General features: G+C 39.0%; 1 protein-coding gene across 16 annotated transcripts in view; it reads left to right on the forward strand.

The window, feature by feature from the left end:
* The window catches only part of ZBTB20 (zinc finger and BTB domain containing 20), a 471,839-nt gene that overhangs the window by 37,847 nt on the left and 411,313 nt on the right, over positions 1-22,679 (forward strand). Inside the window, exon 1 of one of the 16 annotated variants that reach the window (XM_083884713.1) lies at positions 7,621-7,880. The exons of the other annotated variants lie outside the window; for them this stretch is intronic. The gene's annotated coding sequence lies outside the window, so the exon portion shown is untranslated. Of the gene's footprint in view, positions 1-7,620; positions 7,881-22,679 lie in introns of those variants that run through there. 16 annotated transcript variants of the gene reach the window in all.

Consider the following 22,679-nt stretch of genomic DNA (forward strand, 5'->3'; position numbering starts at 1 on the left):
GAAAATGTGGACAAAAAGTCTGAACTTCATGCAAAAAGTGGGGCTAACTTAGTCTCACTGGCAAGAGAGGGAGAAAATTTTAGCAGGAGGGTTCTGTATGAGTAGGACCCGAGAGGGGTGGGATGAAGCCGCAGCCCTTTCCTTTTTCCTTATGAGCTGTGAGCTGGAATAGTCATCATACAGTAATCATCTTCAGAGGACTGGGCTCTTGGGTTTAAAAGAGGTTCCATGTAAAATTTCTGAATGTCTGTGTATCTGTTAAAATGTTTATGGATTTTATTTTGCCCTATGTTACATTTTTATAAAAGTGGACCAATTCCATGAAATTTAGAAGAACCAGCCTTGAACCAAGAGCTGAATTTAGCTTTGTATTTCTCCCTACTGGCTGCAGCTGGCATATGTCTGAAGCAGTAAAGATGATGCATGGTACTCCACAAGTGATTTGTGACCAGGAGACAGTTTTCTTTAGGACAGTGCTGCTGCATTTGACCTCATTTCTGCTGTGTTAGATACTGTCTCCCTTGTGGCAGCATACATAGGTGTACTAATAAGATTCTTCCCAGATCTCTCTTTGAAATCTCAGCTTATAGAGTTGATGAAAGGGCTTGCTTTTACAAGATATTGGTGATTATTCTCTTAATGCTCGAGCAAAGGCAGCAAAGAATTTAACAACCAAAATCATGCCTTTTTTTCTCATCTGCAAAAGTTTAATCCTGAGACCCTGTGTGATTTCTTTTTGTTGTTGTGGTTGTTTTGGTTTGCTTTGTTCCCATTAACCAAAAAAGTGAGATGCCAGTTCTGTCTAAGTCTTTCCCAGGCTTTTTTAGATAAAGGAGTTACACATGTCCTTCAAAACAAAGAACAGTTGTCAGCTGAGTTCAGCAGGAGGAGAGAATGCTCACAAAAGGTTCTAGGACAGTTTAGCCATAGATAGCTGCTGATATGCATAAATAGCACTTTGCATTTCTGAAGAAACTTATTCAAATATCTTACAGTGTTTCATGAAAGTAGCTAATTTAGTTTTGCCTAATTTCAGTAGCTGAATCAACATTATTATTTCCATTTTTTAATCAGAAACAATCGAGGCACAGAGAGAAGAAGGAAGTGAGGCCTTTCTTTCTTCCTTCCTCAGTGTATTGTACATGCAGATGGGAGTTGGAAAAGTAAAGACCATGTACCATGGACAAAGGAAGCTCAGATGATTCTTGGCTATGTTAAAGACTGTTAGACTTCGTTTGTTTTTTTTTTTTTTTTTTTTTTTACACCATTGTGGTATTATACCACATATGCGACTTCTTTGCCATTAGTCTTATCTCTGCTTCCAAAATGAGATAAAAGACCTTACAGTAACAGGATATTGAGGCCAAATACATTTAATATACCAACATGTCAACAAAGTCTTTAACAGCAGATTTTTTTTTAGAAAAAAAACCTTTTTGGTATTTTGTTTGCTTATTTTTTATAGTTACTCTGTTAACTGAGTTAAAGTAACTTGAATTTTTTTCTTTTCCCATGGTTGAATTTCTTTAATCTGGACGTACCCTGATGAGCCCCAGTGTTAGCTTTGCCTAAGAAGTAGATGTTCAAAAACTGGACCAGTCTGTCACCTCTTCTTGTATGGCAATAATCAAAGGCCAAAGTTTCATCTGGCTGAGATACATAGTGGTGCTGCTTGATCCATTAAATAGTCATCAAGAGAAGACAGGAGCTCCCTATCACATATAAGGACAAATGTGCCTTCAAATAGTTACGTTGTTCTGAACTTCTTGTGTGTATTTCTGCTCTGTGCACAGCGGCTGCTAACGTCTGAGAACTGCCATGTGGAGAGAAGAAAGCTGCCCCTGAGGGTTCTTTGGGCACAAGCATTTAAAGAGGATTGTTACTTGTCTGTGTAAACTTGTCAGTGGGGACAAAGCCTATGGGAACTCTCTGGATCTGGGCAGAGCACAGGTGTGTTGCTGCTGAGGCATCTCTCAGAGAATGAACAGTAGGAGGAACTGAGTTGCTTGTATATTCAACCTGAAAGCTGGACAAGGAATAGCTGCATTTAACTTCTTGTTACTCGAGAATGAGATTCTCAAGATCTTGAGATCTCAGTTCTTGAAAACTTGCAAACAAGTTTTGGGTTTGTACCGTTCTCTGATATTTTTTCACTTTCCAGGAGCCAGTTTTAATGTCTGTTGATGCTTAGAAGACCAGATTGGAAGGACAGCAACAGAAAGTTTTATTAGCCAGCACAATTAATACTTTCTTCCTTGAGAGCCAAATTCATCTAGTGTAGTATGTTTACAAAATCAAAAGCTGGAATGCACAATAAGGTTTTGCCTTTATCAGAGACATATGGACTCACCATCACTGGATGTATCTGTGAGACTATAACAAAGAACACTCTTCAGGCATGTCTCACTATTCAGGGGTCGAAAGGCAAATTGGATGAATGTCCCTTCTAAAAACTGGATGAACCAGCTTTTTCTTATGCAATTTCCAATTTCAATAATCCCCAAGAATCTTGTAAGAGCCAGGATGGAGTCAGTAAAACCTTGTCTTATTAACCTCCAGAAGGACACAAAGGAGTTTGGATCTTGAGGCTGGTTGGGATGCCAAGTGCACCTCTTAAGTGTTCTCATACTGTTTCTCAGCCTGCTGGAACTTTTGGCAGACACAACACAGTAAAGTTCACAAAGCAGATGAACAGAGAGATGGAGACCAGGTTTACTGAGGTAATTCCCACCTGAGAAAGGCAAGTCAAGCCTCTTTGTACAGGAAAGGCAGTAAATACCTTTCCCCCCTCTACATCTCCTAAGTAGAGGTCTTTCTCCTGTGACTCTTTCATATATATATGACCTGGTTTTTAGATTGAATGGTCTCTCAGATTTATTCTGCTGATAAGCACTGGTCAATTGTATTTGAGTCCTCTTAGTCTTTAGGATACTTGTGTCCACTATACATGCAAAATTCAGACACAAGAATATTCTACAAAGGTTCCCTACTGCACAGTTACCTCTGCATCTTGTTGTGGTAGTAAAAACTGCCAGGTTTTTTCTGTCATTAAGGATCTTCAGTGTTATGCATTTACTTTAATAAATCAGTTTCTGGATTTGGTTTTTAACTTACTGAGGTACAATGTTTGCTACATTTAATTAGGATGTACATAGTATTCAGAAATGCCAAAGCAGTGCTTTATAGGACACCCCATTTTTCCTTTTGGTGCCATGAGACCCCTATATATCTGTATGGGTTTGGGGAAAAGATGGGTTAAAGAGTCAACAACAATGTAGTCATTAAGTCAGCAAATCTAGTGGACACTTACTTCTTAACCATTTTATTGAGCTCACATCTTTTGTGGCCCTTCCTTGGTTTTTGATGGGGGTTACTGATGTGTTTAAGGGAAAGTTCTTCTTAGCTGTCCTGTTTTCCTAAGTTTAAATGTGCCTAAAGAACAGTGAGAACACAGTGGAGAGTTTGGAATCTGGAAGAATGACAGGCCATGGATTTCTCCAGACTTTCTGGGAAGCCTGAGCAAATGAGCTGAACTTCTGGGTGAGTCTCTCTTAACCAGAAGTGTTGAGGCTCCTTGCTTTGTCAGAGAGAATCTTGCTTCCTCTCAGAGGAAATAATTCTGCATGATTTGAGAGAGACTTTAATGGTCTATATTCCATTTTTTAGGAAATATGCAGGAAAAAGCCGACTTTGTCGTATGCATAAAGCTGTAAAGCTTCAAGTCTTTATTGCTCTTTGTTTATTTTATAAAGCTTTTACTTTTCTATATCCTTATTCTGAATGCCTGTATATTTCACCTTGACAAAGGAAGCACAGTAAGCCGAGCAAATGGAGTGGTGAACACACCACTGAGGAGTGGTGTTCAATTTTCTTCCTTATTTTCTGCCTCAGCAGGTCAGGAACCCGCTCCTTGTGGCAGAAGGGGCCATATGCCACGGTTCCTGCTCTGCAGTGTAATCAGATCTGCTGTGTGTGCACAGTCAAACCGAGCTGGGCAGAATTCGGGCAAGGTGCACCAAGCTCACCGCTAGTGAGCAAGGCAACTGTAGTAATTCCCATGCTCAGGAGCCTCAAAGCTTCTTGGAATCACTGAGTTTACTGAGAATGCACCATAATTGAATTGGATGTTTAGAATACACTCAGTATATCCCAAACTTGCCTGACTGAGTTCATGGTAGTTTTCTCAGCAGCTGTGCTGGATTTGTATGGGAGTAGGTTCTTCTGGATAAGCAGCATTAGGAGAAGGTCCTGAGTGAGATAAGTACAAATCAAGGATCCTGAGTACAATCCTCAGATACTGAATTTACTTTATTTTTTTAATTCAGGTCCTATTTTTAATGACCTTAGCTATGACTCATGCAAGAAGAGAAGATATGAAACATATAAATAAGAGAATGTTTTGTGTAGACTTTCATACTGATCTGAGTATTTTACCTCTGCTCTTCTGTTCCCTAGCAGTGAACTAGAGTGATGGGAGAACCTTCTGCATCCCTTGAAGTTTCATGAACAGCTTGTGAAATGCTCTGAAACCTTTAGGTAAAAAAGGCTGGGGATAACACGATAATTATTGCTACATTTAACTTCTCTTGATCTGGGAGGAGTGAGTGGAAAATGCAAACACATATGTTACCCTGAGAAATTAAGATATGCTCATTTCAGAAAATTTCCCAATAAGGAAACCATCTTCTTTGGCTTTTATCGTTTCCCTCTCTATAGTGTTTTGCCTGATGATGTCATCAGTGGAAAAATACACAAGTGGAAGAAAGGGTAGTAGGGCTGAAAGGCAAATTTTGACACTTCTAAGCCTTGTATATTACTGATGTCAATGAAAGTTTTCATTCCAGTTCAGGGCTGCAGTTCTTTTCAGAGTTGCAGAAGATGAGCAGAGGTGGGCATTTGGGTGGAGGGGAGAATTATCTGCAAGTGTCCACCTGGGTTCTGCAAAGGACCCAGTTGAGAGGCTGATTCCCCAGTGATGGATAAACATGGCTTTGGCATTATGAGCAGTGCTGATGTTGTTTGTATCTTAACCCCTGGCAGAGAGAAGGGTTCAGGACAAGATTTAGAAGTAGGATAAAGTGAATCTAAATTCGAGGGAAACAAAGGGTAAGGAAGAAGAGGAAGGCTCAGTTCCATACTGGTGCACAGATTCCTGTGTTTGTTCTGGAGTTCATGGTGGGGCTGAGTGTCACCAGCAGCACCACTGCATTTAGTCTGCTCAGTGTGAATAGAATCTGTAAACAGTTTTGTGAACTGTCAGGGTATTGCTTGTGGAGTCACTCTTATGGTGACTCTTGCCTCTGCCATTTCTTTCCTTACCTTGTTGGTGGGCTGAAGTTACTGTAGCTTAGCCCAAATTCACATGTATGAATATGCTTTGTTTATCTGTCTCTGTCTATCTCTCTGTGCGCCTGCTGCTTGTCTGCCTGCCAGTTTTTTCTTTGTCTCTATCACTTCATCATTGAACCCATCTGTGTAGAAAATGGGATATTTGGCTGTCTCCTATTCTTTTTATTATTTTTTTTATATTATTTTTGTCATTTTGTTCCCTCAGACTTACGAGAATGAAACTCGTACTCCTGGGGGTGCCAGGCATTTTAGATCTTGCGTTTAGGAGGAGCCGTGATGCTTTTTGCGTCTGTTTGTCTGTCCATCTGTCTGCTGGTCTATAATAAGCTGTGCAGCGAGACAGCAGCTTACTATCTGTGTGTGTGAAATTAGCTAATTGGTGTTAGCAGCAATATTTTCACATGTTTTATAAGCAAAGTGCAGCAAGGTATATAAATGTAGATATGATCCAGAGACACACACACATACACACACACACGCGCGCACGCAAGCCTGTCGCTGCTCATGCATAGACGCTCAGAAGTAATTAATGTTAATAAGATTTTAATGTGCTTGTGAGATCATAATGAGGAGAAATGAATGCTCTGATTAGAAAAAGGTAACTGTGTGTGTGTTTTGGCTTAGAACAAGATTTCCTCTCTTTTTTTATAAATCGCAATTTCAGAACTTGTTTGTGATTGCATCAATCGGTTTTTATTTTCAAATTAGAGGTCTGTTTAGCCATTTGAATGATTATCCAAATCAATGGGTAAACCCCTGATCATAAGGAATCGTGCAGATTTTTTTTCCCCTTAGAAAGCAAAGCTACTACATGACAGGGCTGGGCAGCCTCATCTTTCTAGCATTACATTTTTTTGATGTTGCTTTTAAAGCCTCATCAGCAACTGTTCTCAGAGACAGTGCTCGTTTTTTACAAATAGAGATGTTTATCTATAGGTGTCTGCGGTGCATAATCAACCACTGAAACCATTGTGCCAAGGCACATTCCTGTTCATCAGTAATGATGAATCCTCAGAGTCCAGGTGATCACATGATACCTTGATTATATTTTGAAATAATTAGTTTAGGAAAGCAGAACTGTATTTATATTTTTTTTCCCTTTCATCAGTCAGTTTCCAAATAAGAGGGATGGTAAAGTGTTTGCAGGAAATATTTTACAGGCTAGGATGTTTTTTCATCCTGGATGCTGTGTAGTCACCAGACCCCAGGCTGGCCAAAATCCAGCTGGACACTAGGGGTCCTTCTCTCCAGCAAATCAATGAAAATATTGTCCAGAGGGCTTCACTTCCATTTGCATACTTATTTTTGTTATAAATCCCTTCGGGATTGGGATTTTATTTTTTTTTCTAATTGACACTGAGAGGTTAGATAATTTGTTTTAAAAACATATAGAATTGAAAATGCAAATTTGAGCAGTCCATGCTCCAGTGCATCCCATGTTGTCTACGACCCACTGGATTCTGGTGGTGCCTGGCTTGAGTGGTGTTTTAAGGTGTTAGATCTGTGATTGAATCCATGGAATAAGGTTCATTTCCAGAAAGTGCTGGGGTACTGCAACAGCGGTTGTGCTGAAAAATGTTAGAACATGGTGATAAGACTGCAGTTTCCAAATTGTGCTGAACACATACCAGTGTCAGCAAATACAGCTTTGACAGGTTTTGAAGTCTCTAAAGATGATGATGTTCGTTTATAATGAATGAATTTATTTTGGGGAAAGGAAGTGGCAGGCATTATGTATATTTGTTTATTCCTCTAAGCACTCCTTTCAGCTGGCTGCTGTACAGTCAGGCCTCTAACACTAGTTCATCATTCTGATAACTCAGTCAATGAACTTACTTTCAGGAGGTACCTTGGGATATTGTCTGCACGAGTGTGTGTCTGTGTGGGTACACTCAAACCTGCACATCCATGCAGTAAGGCCAAAACAAAGCATTCCCCAAGTACTGCCACCATCCAGGTAAGTTTTAATGACCCTGGATGGAAAACAGACATCTTTACCTTTCCTAAGTGCTTATAGTTGGAGAGGTGCTTTACATTTTGGCCTAAATGAAATGGCAGTCTGAGCTCTCACAGTAAGGAAGCAACTAATTTGGTTTAAAAACCATCAATCCTTTCTATAGGTAATTTTGTTAGAATATTTTGAAAAATATCAACCCCGGTTTAGGATTGGTATTGAACTGAATTAGTATTGAATTAATGAGATATGATTAATTTCCAGAGAGTGCTGAGGTACCACAGCAGTGGTTGTGATGAGAGGCAGTAGAACACGGTGATATATTGCCATTTCCAAATCATGAGGAGCAAAACCAGTATCAGTAGATTATGGCTTCGACACAGTTTGAAGCCTCTGAAGAAGATGATGTGACAGATCAAATCCCACTTTGGAATTAGTGTCTACCTGCATTACTTTCATTGCATTTCTTCTTTTTTTTTTTTTTTTTTTTTTTTTTAATATGTGTGTGTATGTGTGAACATGCCAGTTTCCAAGAACTGTCTTCCACAAAGTTGAAGACTGAGAGTAGAGGAGCAAGGTAATTATAAACTCTAAGTCCAATGAATTGTCACCTTGGAACAGGAAGCAGCTAAGCAATGCAAGGAATTTCCCTTTAAATTTGGGTGGTTCTTTCTGTGTTCTAGAAGTAAAATGTTAAGGAAAACACTCAGTTTGGTGTTCACAGCTTCGGAGATGAAGTAGCCAAGCTCCCTTCAGCTGTGGGCCAAAAACTCCATAAGGCTTGGGGAACTCAGGAGGAGCTGAGGCAAATTGGTTAAGTGCATGAAGTTAGTATGCAAAAATGAGTTGTGCTGAGTCCTTGGGGGACTGCTTTAATTCAGGAGTAAATTAGTCTTAGACCAATCTAGTTTAACTGAATAAGGAGCTACAGGGAGCTTTGCTGTTGAATTAGAGCATCCACTCACAGCTTCAAGACAATTAAATGTGTGCACATTGGTGTCAAACCTTTAGTTGATTTGTCTTAACATTCTCAGTGTCCCCATGAAGGCTTGGCTTAAGAGATGGATAAACTGTCCCAAGTAATTAGTTCTGTACTGGGGATTCAAAACAAAACAAATTTCAATATCTTGTTTGCTTTGAGGGAAATACCATAATGCCAACTATTGCACTGTTGTTGACAGAGCAGTACTGATTGCCCTCCCTCTCCTTGGACACCATGGTTTTCCTGTGCAGTTCTTGAAGGGCCCACAGATACTGAGGGTGGCTTTCTGTTACAGTCAGTTTGTACATTAAAAATTCCAATATAAAACATAACAAAGTTAGAGATACCCTGTATTTGCAATGAATTCTAGAATTATTACAAGAAAAGCGAGCGTATTCCCAAGTTCTCTTTCTGCTTTACTTATATTTGAGTACTCCAGTGTAGTTCAAAGATGAGAAAGAGGGTTTGGGGATGGGTTTGTTAGATTGTGATGGCAGAACAGAATATGGTGGGAGCATAGTAATGACAAGCTGCTTGGGAGAAACTCATTCTCTCTTAAAGAGGGGGCAAACTCATTCTCTCTTAAAGAGGCCTATGCACAGTGTGAAAATAGGAGCTCATAATTGTATGTTGAGATTGTGCTCTGAAGAGTCTTTTAGAGTCCATTTGCCAACCTTACTTATATTACAGCTGTTCAATTTGACTTTGTTCCTAAGTACACATATAAGGTTAAAATTTATTAAATCATAAATTCCATAATTAGTGAATAATTGTGAGTTAGTTGATAAAACTTCCATACTAAACAACATTGGGTTTGCACAGTGAAAGCCCTCTGCATGAGGATGGATTTTGAAAATATCTGTAGGTTCTAGTTCGGTCAGGCTAGGACAGAAAGTAGTAATCAACTTGAAAGCTTCATTGGAGATAGTCCCCTGCTAGCATCAAAGAAGGAGTGTTTGTTCAGTGTGCTAACCAATCCAAGTTTTTTTCATATGAAAACATATGTCCTAAAACTGTCAAGACTTAAGCTCTGAAAGAACTCTTTCTCATCCTACTTGCCCAATTCTATATTTATGTTTCTAAAGAAGGAGACGCTTTTCTACCAAAGTTTTTAATCCCCAGAAGCACCTGCTGAAGCTGCTGGATGTAAAGAACTTCTACTGGTATATGCATTTAGAAGAACAATTTTAGCTAATAGTTGGCCAGAAGGCTCTTTGGTGTAGCGAGTTTATAAATTCCCAATAAATGGCATGACATTTCTGCCAAAAAAGTTGTTTTAAGAAGTTGTTTAATTGCAGAGTGTGATATTTACATGAAAGTAACAAGTATGGCTATCTGTAGGAAGGCAGGAGCTGTTAAAGAAATCAAGTTGTGTGCATGCTTTGGTCAGCTCAGCTTATGAAAATACCAAACACTTTTGGAGTAGGTAAGGTCTGGAAAAAACTAGCCATGGAGGAAGTTCCTGCCTTAGTCTGTCATGGCAGATTTGGCCAAGTCTTTGAACAATGTAGGTTTTCAATCAGTTGGAGTTCTGTTTGACTTAGTAATGGATATTCATACTTAGCCATATGAAAGAGATTTTTTTTGTTTATTTATTTTTAATAAGCTCTTCGTCTCGCTGTTAATTTGCACTAGATATTATGCAATCTACAGGTTGATTCACACATGAAAGGAAATGGCTTCATTTTTCTGAAGTTTTATGTGTGGATGTTGGGAAAACTGTTTGGATATTTGAGGTTTCAAGTAATGTAGAAACAGACAGCACTGAGCAACTAGACAGAGTTAGAAACATGAATCACTATGGCATAGATTTGCTTCCTGGTATTTCAGTCTTGTTATATTGTGGACATGTGTCTTGTCATTAGCAGAATTTCAGTGGCTTCAGGGTTAGCTGCAGTCATTACAGAAATGCACAGAGTAGTTTATATGTGTGCTTACTCCTACAGTTAGGCCTGTGTTTACTAGTAGTGCATTTGGAAAGTCTGAATGTATAAGAAGTATTTGAATAATGAGTTTGAGTAATGGTTCAATTTCTTCAAAAAAATGTTAAAACCTAATCTTGTTCTCATTCTCCAAACTGCCACCACTTTAGTAGGAACAGACCTTTATACCTATGCCTGTGTTTTTATTCAAAAAGAATTGCAAACTTACTGTGTTTCCTGAGGCAATAGATACTATGTATTTACGTCTCTTTAAGACGTGATTGTTATTTTATAGCTCCCTGTCAAGTAGGTTGACTTTAATCGATGGGAAGAGCCTTTGTGTTCTTTTATGTGAAGATCTTTCAGATCTGCAGGGCACCGTGAGGTTTGGGACTTGCCCATAGGATCACTCTCTGCATCACACTTCTCAGCCTTGCTGTGTGCAATCCTTGTCTTGGCAAAAGCAGCACAGCAGCCTCTACTTCTGCTCTGGGTCTCTGTATTTGAGATGCATCAGACCACCCTACTGGCCAGCTGTGTCTTCTGTGTGTGATCCTGGGAATCAGACACCACGGTGCTTAGCAGTGTCTGCAGGGTTTTCTGCCTCCACGTGATGCCCTGAGCTCAGGGAGATGTGTCTGCCAGCAGGCATTTTGTCTGGAGTGACAGCCCAGGTAACACGAACTGCTGTGTGAAGTCTTATACATTGGGACAGCTGAGGTGCCTGTCTTCTAGGCAGGCAAAAAGCTATGAAGTCTGACTTGGGAAATCATTTCTCTGCAGTGTTCTTTCATGATATTTGCCACAGACTGGAGCAATCCATTGAGACATTCGAGCCACTCAAACAGCTAGAAGCTCCCAGCACTGCTGCCAAGATTCTTATCTGACCACATGATAAACATTCTTCCTCAGGTATTTGCCCCGAACATCTGAAGAAAAGCGCTTGAGGCAAGTGATGTGGCAGGTTGTAACTTGGTTCTCTTGGTGGTGGTAACCCAGCCTGCTCCACCCCAGCAGCTGCTGCTGAGACACTGACCCTGGCAGCAGGATCTGCACCCTCTCCTCAGGACAAGGGAAGAGACCCAAGGCAGTGGGAAACAGAGCAAGGAGTGGGGTAGGGGTAAGAGGAGGGGATTTTGAGGGGGTGAGGAAGGCAGGGAAGGAAAGAAGCAGGGACCAGCGCCATGGGATTAGCCATAGCAGAAGGGCGTGGACAGTGACTTGTGTGAATAGCTGGTGTGAGCAGAATCTGCGTTAGAAAGATGGGAAGGTGACAGGGTGGAGAGGTCTGTTTTGAAGGGAAACAAGGAACAGTACAGACATGTCTCCACCTGTGCACACTTTGGGGTTCATCGCAGAACTGGGAGATGTCATTGCCAATGTGTTGGTACCAAGAAACTTCCTTGCTTTTGGAAGAGTTTGAAAACTCATGGAAACTAAATGGAGTTGAAGTCCACTTATTAGATTTTCTGCTCTCTTAATACAGTCTTGATGAATGTATTAACAAATTTGTCAAGTTTTTGTCAAAACACAAAATTGTGCCCTGGTACAATAGATTTCCAATGCTCTACCTTTGCTGATGCTTTCAAGGAGTTTTGTACCTTTTATTAGTTTTTCTTTCCCTGATAGTGAGCAGATGACCATTTTTTCTTTTTTAATTTTCTGTTGCTACTTTGGTGAGACTTGTTGCTGGCATTGGGCTAGTGGAAAGGTGTAGCAAGTTTTGGATTCTTTTCTATAGACTTTCTGTTAGTCTCTAACACAGGAGTTTTTTGGTGGGAACTTCACATCTTCTTTGAAAGCACAACCCATAATTTGTCTTCTTACATCCTGAAACTTGTCCAAATTGAATAGAGCTGGAAGATTACTTCCTCTAGAAGTAATCCTCTGGAAGCCTTTGAAGCTACATCTCTATCTAGAAACCTTAAAATGTTGATTGACTCCTTGTTTGTCAAATATTGCTGACATATATCAAGCTTATAATTCACAGAAACATTAGATCTTTTTCTGGAAAACTTCTGCCTGCTCAGTTATCACCATCTTGTATTAGTGCCATTAATAATTTCTGCCCAGGTGCATTGCTTGTAGTCCTGTTGAATCTCATCCAGTGCCTCTTGAGGTTTCTTTTATTTGCCAAGGTAATTTTGAATTTTATTTAGCTGCTCACTGCCCTCCCAGGTTCATTTTTCTACAGATTTAATAAAAAATGTTTTCTATTCCATCATCTAGGTTATTAATAAAAATGTCAAATAGAACAAAACTTAGGGCAGAAACCCAGCTGATGCATTCTTGTATTTTGATAATTACTTCATGGATTCCCTTATCCAAAATAGATTTGCATCTGTGTGATACTGTGGATAAGCTTGTTTTGCTCCTAGCATGCATATAAAAATATATAAGATGTCAAAGGCCAAAATAAAGTCAAGGTACATGACATTTGCTTTCTACAAGGTTTCTTTTCCTATTGAGAAGGAAATTAGGCTGTTTTGGCATGATTTGTTCTTAAATCAGTGTTGAGTGTTACTCATCTTTTATACTTAAAAGCTTAAAAGGTGGTTTGATTCATTGTTCATTAGTTTTTCTGGGAATTAAGGTTAAATTCTGTGGTCTGGAATTTCCCCATTCTCTCTTTTTTTTTTTTTTTTTTTTTTTCTCCTCTCTCTTTGCATGGTAGGTACTAGATTTATTCTTTGAGTCTTTGTTGTCTTCTACAAAGTCACAAAATCTGTTTCAGACAATTCTTTAAGGAGACCAGGATGAATTCACATACAAATGACTTGAAAAATATTTAACTTAGCTTAGTACTCTCTAATTTGTTTGCCATTTCTTCTGGAGTAAGACCATACTCCTCTTCATGGGTATTAAGTTAGATAAGAATTATCCTTGTCTCTCCACTTGAAATTTTCAATGAATGGTGGTAAAAAAAAAGGTGTTAAGCATTTCAGCCTACTCACATCATCTGTCAATTGAACTTCCTCTACATTGATTAACAGAGCCACATTTTTCCTCATCTACCTAAATGTGCTAATAGAATGGTTTCTTGCTATTCTTGACATTCCTTGTTAATTTTGTGCTTTGAACCATTATGATTTTGTCTCTACAAGTTTGTGTAATTTTTATACTTATATATTCTGATACCCTATTTGCTTCAGGGTTTTTATCCAGTCTTTGTAGCAGTAAAGAGCTCCTACTTCAGTGATGTTGAAACCCTGCTATTCTCTTTCTTTCCTCTTTATTAGGATAGCCTCTGCTTTTATTATTACTGTATGACATTATTATTACTGTTGTTGTTATGTTTCATTATAAATTGTTGTTTGTACTTAGCTGTTAGATTTTTTTTACCACCTGCCCCTTTTAGTTCTTGTTAAAAGAATTTCCAGTGGGTTGGCAAGTTAGTGCCCAGGCATCCTTCTTCTTTTGTGAGAGGTCAATGTCCTCTTGTCCTTAACCACATTTCCCAGAGTTAGATAAGTAAAATCTCTTGTGAGAGGTGCCCATTGTATCCATGTGTGATGCAGTTACCTCTAGTCTTTGTGTCCTTGCCTGATCCCTGCCTCTGCTGTGAGGACAATGTGGAACACCAATTCCTTCAGCCTTGCCTCTAGGAAATGGTAGTCACTTTTGAGCCTTGTAATCCTTCAGGTAGTTTTCTGTAGTGTTTGGAGAGATTTTCTGTGTTGGTTTTTGTTTTGTTTTTTTAATTCCTTATGGTCTCTTTGTTGTACCTTCTTCCAGTGTTGCCTCGCTGAGATGCAGTGTTCAGGAGAGTACCCTGACCTCACTTAAAAGCCACTTAATTCCTTTGTAATATGAATTTACTGACTTAAAATGGTTTCTATTATCAATGTATTATGTTTATTTTCTTATACTTCTGGTTTCCATTTTCTTTTTAAACACCCCCTTCTTTTCTTCTTTAAAATTATTTCCTTTCTCTTAGCTTGTGCATTCCTTGTGGCAAGTGTTTGTGTTTTCTCATGTCAGCTATGTCTTAATAGACTCACTCTTCTTCTCTCACTATTCCTCAGACATAATTTTCTGGAAGTTTTTGGAATTTTGCAGATCAGTGCCATTGCAACCATATGGTTTCCTATAATTGTCCTCTAAAACTAAACTTTTTTGCCCTGTTTCTGTCCCAGCTTTGCATGTGTCTTCTCTATTGAGTAACTTTGTTCATGCTCATTTTCTGTTTCAGCCTGCTGTAAACCAGATGAAGGTTGAATGCTCTTTGCCAGACTTTAGTCACTTAATAGCCACTTCAGAGCATTTGAACCCTACCTCTAAAGGCAGTGGCAGATTTCTGTCATCCTGAAAGTCTCATGTTGCTACAAATATTCAGAGGCTTGTATGGAAGGAAATCATCCATGAAAGCATGAAAGCAGATATTCAGTAGTCCTTGATTTGGCACTTGAAAAGTTGGAGGACATATAAATATGAATCTGTACCCTTTTTTTTTTTCTTGGTGTTTTTTTTTTTTTTTTTTTTTTTTTTTTTTTTTTTTTTTTTTTTTTTTGTGGGAGAGGGGTTTGTTTGTTTGTTTTGGTTTGGGGTTTTTTGTTTGTTTGGTTTTTTTTTGGTTAGTTGGTTGCTTGCTTTTTAATACCAAATAATTGGAAAATTCCAGAGAAGATAATATTCAAAGTGCCTGGACAATCTGATTATTTACATTAATTTCTTTAGAGACCAGCTGCTATAAACGATGTTTGGGTACAGGTTACTTAACTTCAGTCATCTTCAAGGAAAATGCAGTCGAGACAGCTATTTAGTCTCCCTCTGTCATCAGTGGAGAGGAGGAGAAATACCTCTAGAGAGCTATTCATCCTAAATATATTACAGTTTTAGGATGGGATTAATGGCTCTCTGGAGATGATTAAGGTGGCTTCAGTTAGATATCTAACTTTTAGGAAGATAATAGTTAGATTATATGCATCCTGGTCCCATGCCTGATCAGATTTATCTGAAGAATATTTCTACAGTCCCAATATACAACACAGAAAGCTACCATGTTTTCTCTTATTTTGTAGAGATTTTGTATGCTTCAATTTTCCAGAGTTTGGAAGAGTGGTATCTTAAAAAGCAAGGTATTTTAAAATACTTTCTTTTTTAAATGTTAGTTTGTCGCCTTACCTCTTTGATTGTTATTTGCTCCTTAGTTTGATTTTTGGTGAAGAAACTGTATTCTTTGTTTCTGTGTGGTCCCTTTTCTGTGAGTCCTGTCTTTTGAGACTTCCCTTCAGCCATTTGCTCTGGAATATTGCAGGTGAATACTGTTCCATGTCACCTTCCTTATGGATGACATGAAGACTAATTGAACACAGGTTTGAGGATATTAAACTCTTGTCTCTGAGTTAGTATTTTTAGGTGGATATTTGTACTTTTATTTCATGATGTAGCCACTAAAAATAAGTGATCCTGAACAACAGATTAAACATATTTGTTGATTTTTGGGGAAGAGCTAATGTCATTTTGGTGTTGCACAAGTTTCCCTCTTCATCTCTGTACAGCCGTAAGGTGTCCATGACACTATTATTCTGGCCACTCTGTTGCCAAAAACTTGTCAAGAATTCAGTGGAGAAATCAGAGAAGAGCAACAGAAGTTAAGAGGCTGAAGAGATTGAAATATGAGCAAAGATTACAAGATTTTAATATGTACAGTTTGGACTAAATGATGACTAAGACATATGATAACAATCTACAAGTATTTGAAGGGTGTAAAATATTAAGACAAAAAAGGAATTATTTTAAGATGTTCAAGGGGGTAAAACTCAGCAAGGAAAAATTTCAGCATGAATCATAAAAAACTTCCTGAGACTTGCATGAGCTGGAGTCCTGGAGTGTGTTCTGCACGAAGGTGGTAAAAACCCCACAGCCTCACTTAGCCCAGAGATCCCACAAAAGAGCACACAAAATCTCTGCCACCCATTTCCGAGAGCTGCCACAAGAACAAGTGGTGCTGTTGGACACTGGGCAGACAGATTCACCTGTGTCCCAAGCTGGGCTTTCTCAAGGGCTCCTGCAGGATGAGCTGCAGCAGGGAGGGTTCATTCTGGTGGCAGCAAGCTGCCCTCAGCTGCTGTTCTTATGGAGCAGCCCTTTTCCCATCGTATGGCTATACATTCCCATCCATTTGATAAGCGTAGGCGGAATCAAGCTGTCACTAACAGAATATATGCACAAGACTCAAGGAAATGTAATGAAGTATAGCATTTTGGAATATCCTGGCAAAGGATTAACATGACATGTTAGGTGTTTTCTTTTTCCTTTTATCCTTTTCTTTCATCTCTGTAAGTTGGTGCAATCACATTAAAAACTGTTTTTTCATAAACTTTCCCCTGCAACTCAAGAGTCATCAACATGTACTTATTCAATCTGATAAAGGCTGCAAATTTAGACTGTATGTTTAGTTTAGTTAGGAGGTTCTAGTGAATTGTAGTGGATTAATTTAAGTCTAAAAATATTAAACTGTCATGACCACTGTGTAATTGGGATGGCATTTTTGCTAAATAGGGACTTCTTTACTGTTTACAGCTGGTTTTGCACTCACAACAGATACAGACAGAAGGAGTGAGGACTACAGTTCTTGCTCCCCCCTCTGCCCTCTGTTCCTCATTTTTATTTTCCTGTGTGCAAAACCATCCTGCATGCCAGCTTGGGAAGCTGGCATCCCTCCTGTTAAGACCAAACTTGCTCTCTGTTGCAGTATAAATAGTGCTTGCTTCCAACTTCAGAGCAGTACCCAGCATTGCATGCATACTGTAACTCACTGCAAAGCAATAGCTGTGTTAAAGGTTTTCTGTGCATAGAATGGGTTTGTGGCTTTGAATTCACTCGAGAACTCTGAGCAAACATCTGGGGATAGGCCCTTAAGCTTGTGTGATATTGGGTTACTGTAATATTTCAGTTCTGGAGTGGCTGAATATAAGGAGGTCTTACTTCACAGGTATGTACAGGAGAAAGCAAACCAAATGCCATTCTTTATAGCACTCCAGATAGAAATCTGGGAGCACACCCAACTTCAGTAGTTTTTAAACTTCAAACTGCTGGAAGTGGAGGGGGGAATTGCGCCAGGTGAGCCAGATATGTTTTGAAATGTCCTCTAGTATGCTGGACTGGGGATTTTGATTTCATAAAAGTACATTGTTCTGCTTTGTACAAGTACCTGACTGGGCAAAATGGGAGACTGTTTTTTAAGACAGAGGCCACAAAGAAAAGCTGTCGAGGGAAGGCTGAAGGGATGGGCCATTTTCAATTACAGAAGAGATTTGTTCTGGGAAACCACTACAGTCTTCGTTGACAGCACGTGAGGTTTTGCTGTGACCTGTTTAGTTCTTCTGCTATTGAAAAAATATCTTCGAAAAAGTTACAAGATAGAAAGCAGTTGCTGTTTTCCTTAGGTTCACTAGAGCTGATATCTTCCCAACTGAAAATGCTGGGCTGTCTGCTCCAGTCATACTCTAGGGAAGAGCCTTTCCATTCTTAACTATCTGTCCACCTACAGTCTAAAACCTCAAGAATAAGAATTCTTTTATCCTTCTGTCAGTTGTTTCATTTTCCAAGTGTGGATGATTCTGCTTCTGCACCACCAGCCGTTGTTTTAGCTTCAGCCTGGATGCACCAGAGCAAGTGCTGCCGAGAGGGATGCTGGGTTTTGGGGTTATGCTGTGTTGCTACAGATCATGTCACCTCAGTGGGTAAACAGTCCAAAAATAAAACCAGCAAATGATACAAAAAAGGAATCCAGTTATATTTGTATATCTCATTAGGTTTCGCTCCTCCTTCTCATTTTATTGGCAGAGATATCAGGGGAGGGTACATCTTCATTGGAGAAGAGGTAACTTTTTTTTTTTTTTTTTTTTTTTTTTTTTTTTTTTTTTTTTTTTTTTTTTTTTTTTTTTTCTCTTCCTATGGAGATTAAGTAGGAAGAAGTTTAGGATCTCCCACACCAGTCTCATTTGAGGAAATCCTTATTTTATCATGTTTAGAAAACAGCTGCTGATTTAAGATTTGTTACTAGTAGCGTGCCTGGGGCTTCTTTGTTTAGTTACTGGGCTCAAAGAGCTGCTGTCCCAAGCTGTCATTTAACAGAGAAGATTGCTTAATATTGCTGGGAGCCAAAGGTATAGGTGGGTGGACTGTCTTTTGAACCTGAACTTGCCCTGTAGTATAGTGACAGATGAGCAAGGGTAGAAAAAAGGTGAGATTCCACCAACAAGGGCTTTGGGGTCAACACGTGGTCTGCCCCCAGAGCTCTGCATGACCTTTATTCATTTTTGCAGAATACTGGCTACAAGAGGCTCTTCTTTTCAGTCCCTATGTTTCAGTGTTAGATTGATAACTAATCATTCATGTTTTCTTCCGTGATTGTTGGGGTGTCCCCGACTGACTGCTTGTCCATTCCAGGGGGATAGCTGAGAATTGGCTGGATAATTTTGTAGGAACTCAACCTGCATTCTCCATTCAAACACTTAGTGCTCTAAATCAAAAAAGGCAGTAGGAAAAAAATATTGTATACCTTTGAGTTTAGTACACCTGGGCCCAGTGAGCATTTCTTTACTTACTGGGGGAGTTTGTTGTTGCTTTTCTCTAGCTTTGTGCTCCAGCATGCTCAGCACCTATGTGGTTAATGGTTTTTCTGGAAGTGAATTACATCACTCAGGATAGCTATGGCCCTATCCTGGGTATGTTTCCAGATCACATTTAAAGTTCTTTCTCAGATTATGGTCCAGCCAGCTTTTGTTGCTTTTGAGTTGGAATGGAGAACCTTTGCCTTAGATTCGTCTGTAGTAAATGTTTTACCTCTGCCCGATTTCGATCTTGAAAAAAACTTGTTTTTCAGACAGCAGCTATGGGTTTGATAGAATGGGAGTTATTATGACTCTCTTTATAACCATAATCCTGTGCTGTAAGAATTCTGTATGTCTCATGTCCCCTACTTAGGATTTTTATGTAGTTATTTATAGCATGTCTGCTGGATCTGGGATGCGTGCGGAAGGGGCATGACTCCCCAGTGCTTGGATCTGCAAACATGATGGTGCAGGGAAAATTGTATCTAATGGACTTCTTCATATATTCAGTATTAAGACATTGCTGAGAATACAAGCCTTGACAAGTAGAAGTGTCAGCTTTTTTGTATCTTTTTCTTTAATACTCAAAACACTGAATTTAAGCCCACTTGAACTCAGTAGCTAGAGGAAAACATGCGATTTCCCTAAAGTAATTTCTGTAAGTTGATATTTTATTATAGCCTCGCAAAGGCCAAAAAATGAGGTATTCCCAGTGAAAGAGTTAAAAAAACCCCCCATAATTACAGAAAACCTTTGGTATGAAGAAGTTGTTACTATTTTTTCTCTGAAAACACCACTGTTTCTGTCACTTCACAGAAGTTTCTTTGTACAGTAGACAAAGAAACATGAGGAAAATAAAACACATTGCATCTGGGATTTAAAAAACCCCAGTATTTTCTTTGTTCCAGCTAATCCATACTGTTAATTCTAAAAGCTAAATAGAATATTTTTCTAAAAACTTAGTATGCAGTTCATGCATTTTCATGGAATGTCCTTAACTATTCACTGACTCACTCCCTATTCATTTATAGCTAATATATGGCACTTTTATTGTGGTTTCTAAAGTATGGAGGTTATGTGAGTCAGATGCAATTTAGAATAGAGATTATCTTTAAATAATCAAAAACATACTTTGCCAAAAATACTAAAAAAAGGAAAGAAAGCACCCAGTGTTCTCAAAATATGAAGTGCTTTCTAAAAAGACTTTTTTTTCAATAAATAAGGGAGAAGAAATGTTATGTAAACTTAAGTGTTTGGCAGACATCTGTTTACTTCCTCCAAGGAGACATGGGGTTTTAAGATTTTCTGAGAAAATGAGAAAGGCACATCCTTGAGTTCTTGCACCAAGGACGTCATGGAAGCATTTTTCCTTGAAAATTTTCAATAAGAAGACATAAGGTTAGAGCTGGCATGAATGATAACTTTCTTGAAGAATTTAATCAAGGACATTATGGAGAATGTGGGCGTTTGGATCTCTCCTTCAAAAAGGGGGGAAAAAATAAACAACCAAATACCCCTCTGCCTACCTCTTTCATTTTTTAAATTTTTATTTTTATTCTTCTTTTTCCTTCTTAAACTGATTCTTATTCTCTACAAAGTTTTTCATTAATGATACAGTGTTAGTAAGGGCAATTGTTAGTTTTTTTGCTGTGACTTTGAAGTCCCTTTGTTGTGACAGCTGCTAGGCTGGCATTTCCTGGACATCAGTGGGATATGATGATAGCTTGCCTGCTTCCCTTCTTTCTGATGGATTTTCTCAGAAAGGATAGCAAACTGGCAGACTCGGATTCCTGTATGTAGAAAAGCAGCCGTTGGATCGTGGTGGGCTGGAGTTGAGAGAAATACGGCGATCCAAAGAATTATCTTCTGTTTTGTAACATAATCAGCAGTTTGATCTACAGGCAGAATCAAAGAGATCTCAGACTTAGGAAAACATTCATCCTCCTGCTTACATCTCCCCGTCCTCCCCTCCCATCCCCACCCCACTTGATTTCTTTTTTAAGAGTTTAGTGCAGCAACAAGTGGTGCTGGCCTGTCAACCTGGTGCCAGCCTAAGTAGAAGCTGCATTATAATAAATGCATATTTTCACTATCAAAAGATACCATACTGTTGGCTTAGAAAAATTCCAAACAGCCTTGCACAGAAGGCTTTTCAACAATATATTAAGCCTCATATTTTTCAATTACAACAGAGCTTTTTTCCCTCTGCTGATCTTTTTTTTTAATAGCCCAAGGAGCAAATATGTCTTGGTTTTGAGCTTTAATCTGGTGCTTTGTGTACTCTGATGACCTCCTAATCACACTCTCCATGACATGTCAATCTGCTGCAATGGAAAGTGGGTGATTTGGGCTGTCATGAAAGTGTTGATATGCTCATATATCCTGTGCACTTAGGACAGAGGAGTTCAAAGAAATGCATTAACCAAAGGAATGAAATGTTATGGGAACTCATAATTCAAATATCGAGTATTCCTTTCCCAGTTCATGAGTGGTTCTATATCTGTGTTGTGACTTTAATTGTGAACACCAGGTGTGAAGATTCCTGTTTATTTTTATTTAAGCAAAACCAAACACAAAATATTTCAGAGCTGATGCAGATGATGAAATGTAAAGATGTGTGATGTGTTTAGTAAATAGTCAGGGTGCATATGTCTAAACAAGGAAAGAGTTTGTAGAATGTGGTTTTAGTTTACAATGCTCCCCTTTCATAACTGTATAACCATCTGCCTCTGGCATGTTCCTTAAAATCTGGTGAGCCTACACTTCAGTCTGTAGCCTTCACTGCTACACTGCTGTTTCCTTTACTGAGCTAGTGGGATCAAGATCCCACAAGTTGTCAACATCTGCAGTGTTATTTTTTATAAAAACTGAAAGGTGGGAGTGACCATTGTTATAAAATGGAGGCTGGTCTAGCGTGCAATTTGAGAGGTACAGTGTGAATGTGAGTCTAAGGGTGGGGGGGTCTTCTCAAACCCTGGGCACTGATAGGACTTCCCCTGTGCTCTGAGGTGTGTTACCCAACTATTCTGCCTGGGATTTCCCATCTGTAGTGTGAAGGGAATGACACCTGCCTTCCTGGGGAAGTTTGTGTCACCAGTAAACTGAAGACTGTCTAAGGAACCACTTTCACCTTCATAATCCAGCACCTTTTATGCTGTTGTTTAATGAGAAAGGCATAGATTTATGACTCTGTGGTATTACTGTTGTTTGAGGAAGGCCTGGTTCATCTGGAACATCTGAACATCTGGAACATCTGAACATCTGGAACATCTGAAATACACTTTTCTGGTTTTTCCTGAGTAACAACGTCATCATTTAAAACATTACTAAATCTTTGCTCTGAAATGTTTTACTAAGGTTTTTCATCAGCTGTTCTGTTTCAGCAAGAGATGAGGAGATGTAGATTTCTGGGTCTGCATCTCTATCCATCCTTGGCTTGCTAGAAATCCTGAGCGAGTTAATTTGGCTGCCATGCACTAAATCTTGACAGATCTCCTTGGATCTGCCTATTGAATACTGTGGTGAAGAAAGCATAAAACTTGCCCATGGATACACACTTGAGGCTTTAAAATTGATGTTCCACTTTTCCTGTCCATAAATCGGTTACAAGGGTGAAAAGAGAATAATGATCTATATGGTGTTTTAATCATTTGCACACCTCACTGAATATATGATGTGGCTTTAAGGGTTGTGCATATTTCTTTTTGATGCATGGTCTTGGACAAGGGGTTAAAGGATGAGGAAGTCTGAACTCAGGTTAGTGGTTCTTGTGGTTTTGTGGTCTTTTGTTGCTGAGACTTTCTATTTTGTTGTGGGGTTGAGATTTTTTGTTGGGTTTTGGTGGTGGGTTTTGTGAGGTTTTTATTTTTTTCTTTTTTAGTTTTTATTTTAGGTGCTTTTTGATGAAAAGA

This window comes from Zosterops lateralis, assembly GCF_965231275.1.
Source record: "Zosterops lateralis genome assembly, chromosome: 2".
NCBI lineage: Eukaryota > Metazoa > Chordata > Aves > Passeriformes > Zosteropidae > Zosterops > Zosterops lateralis.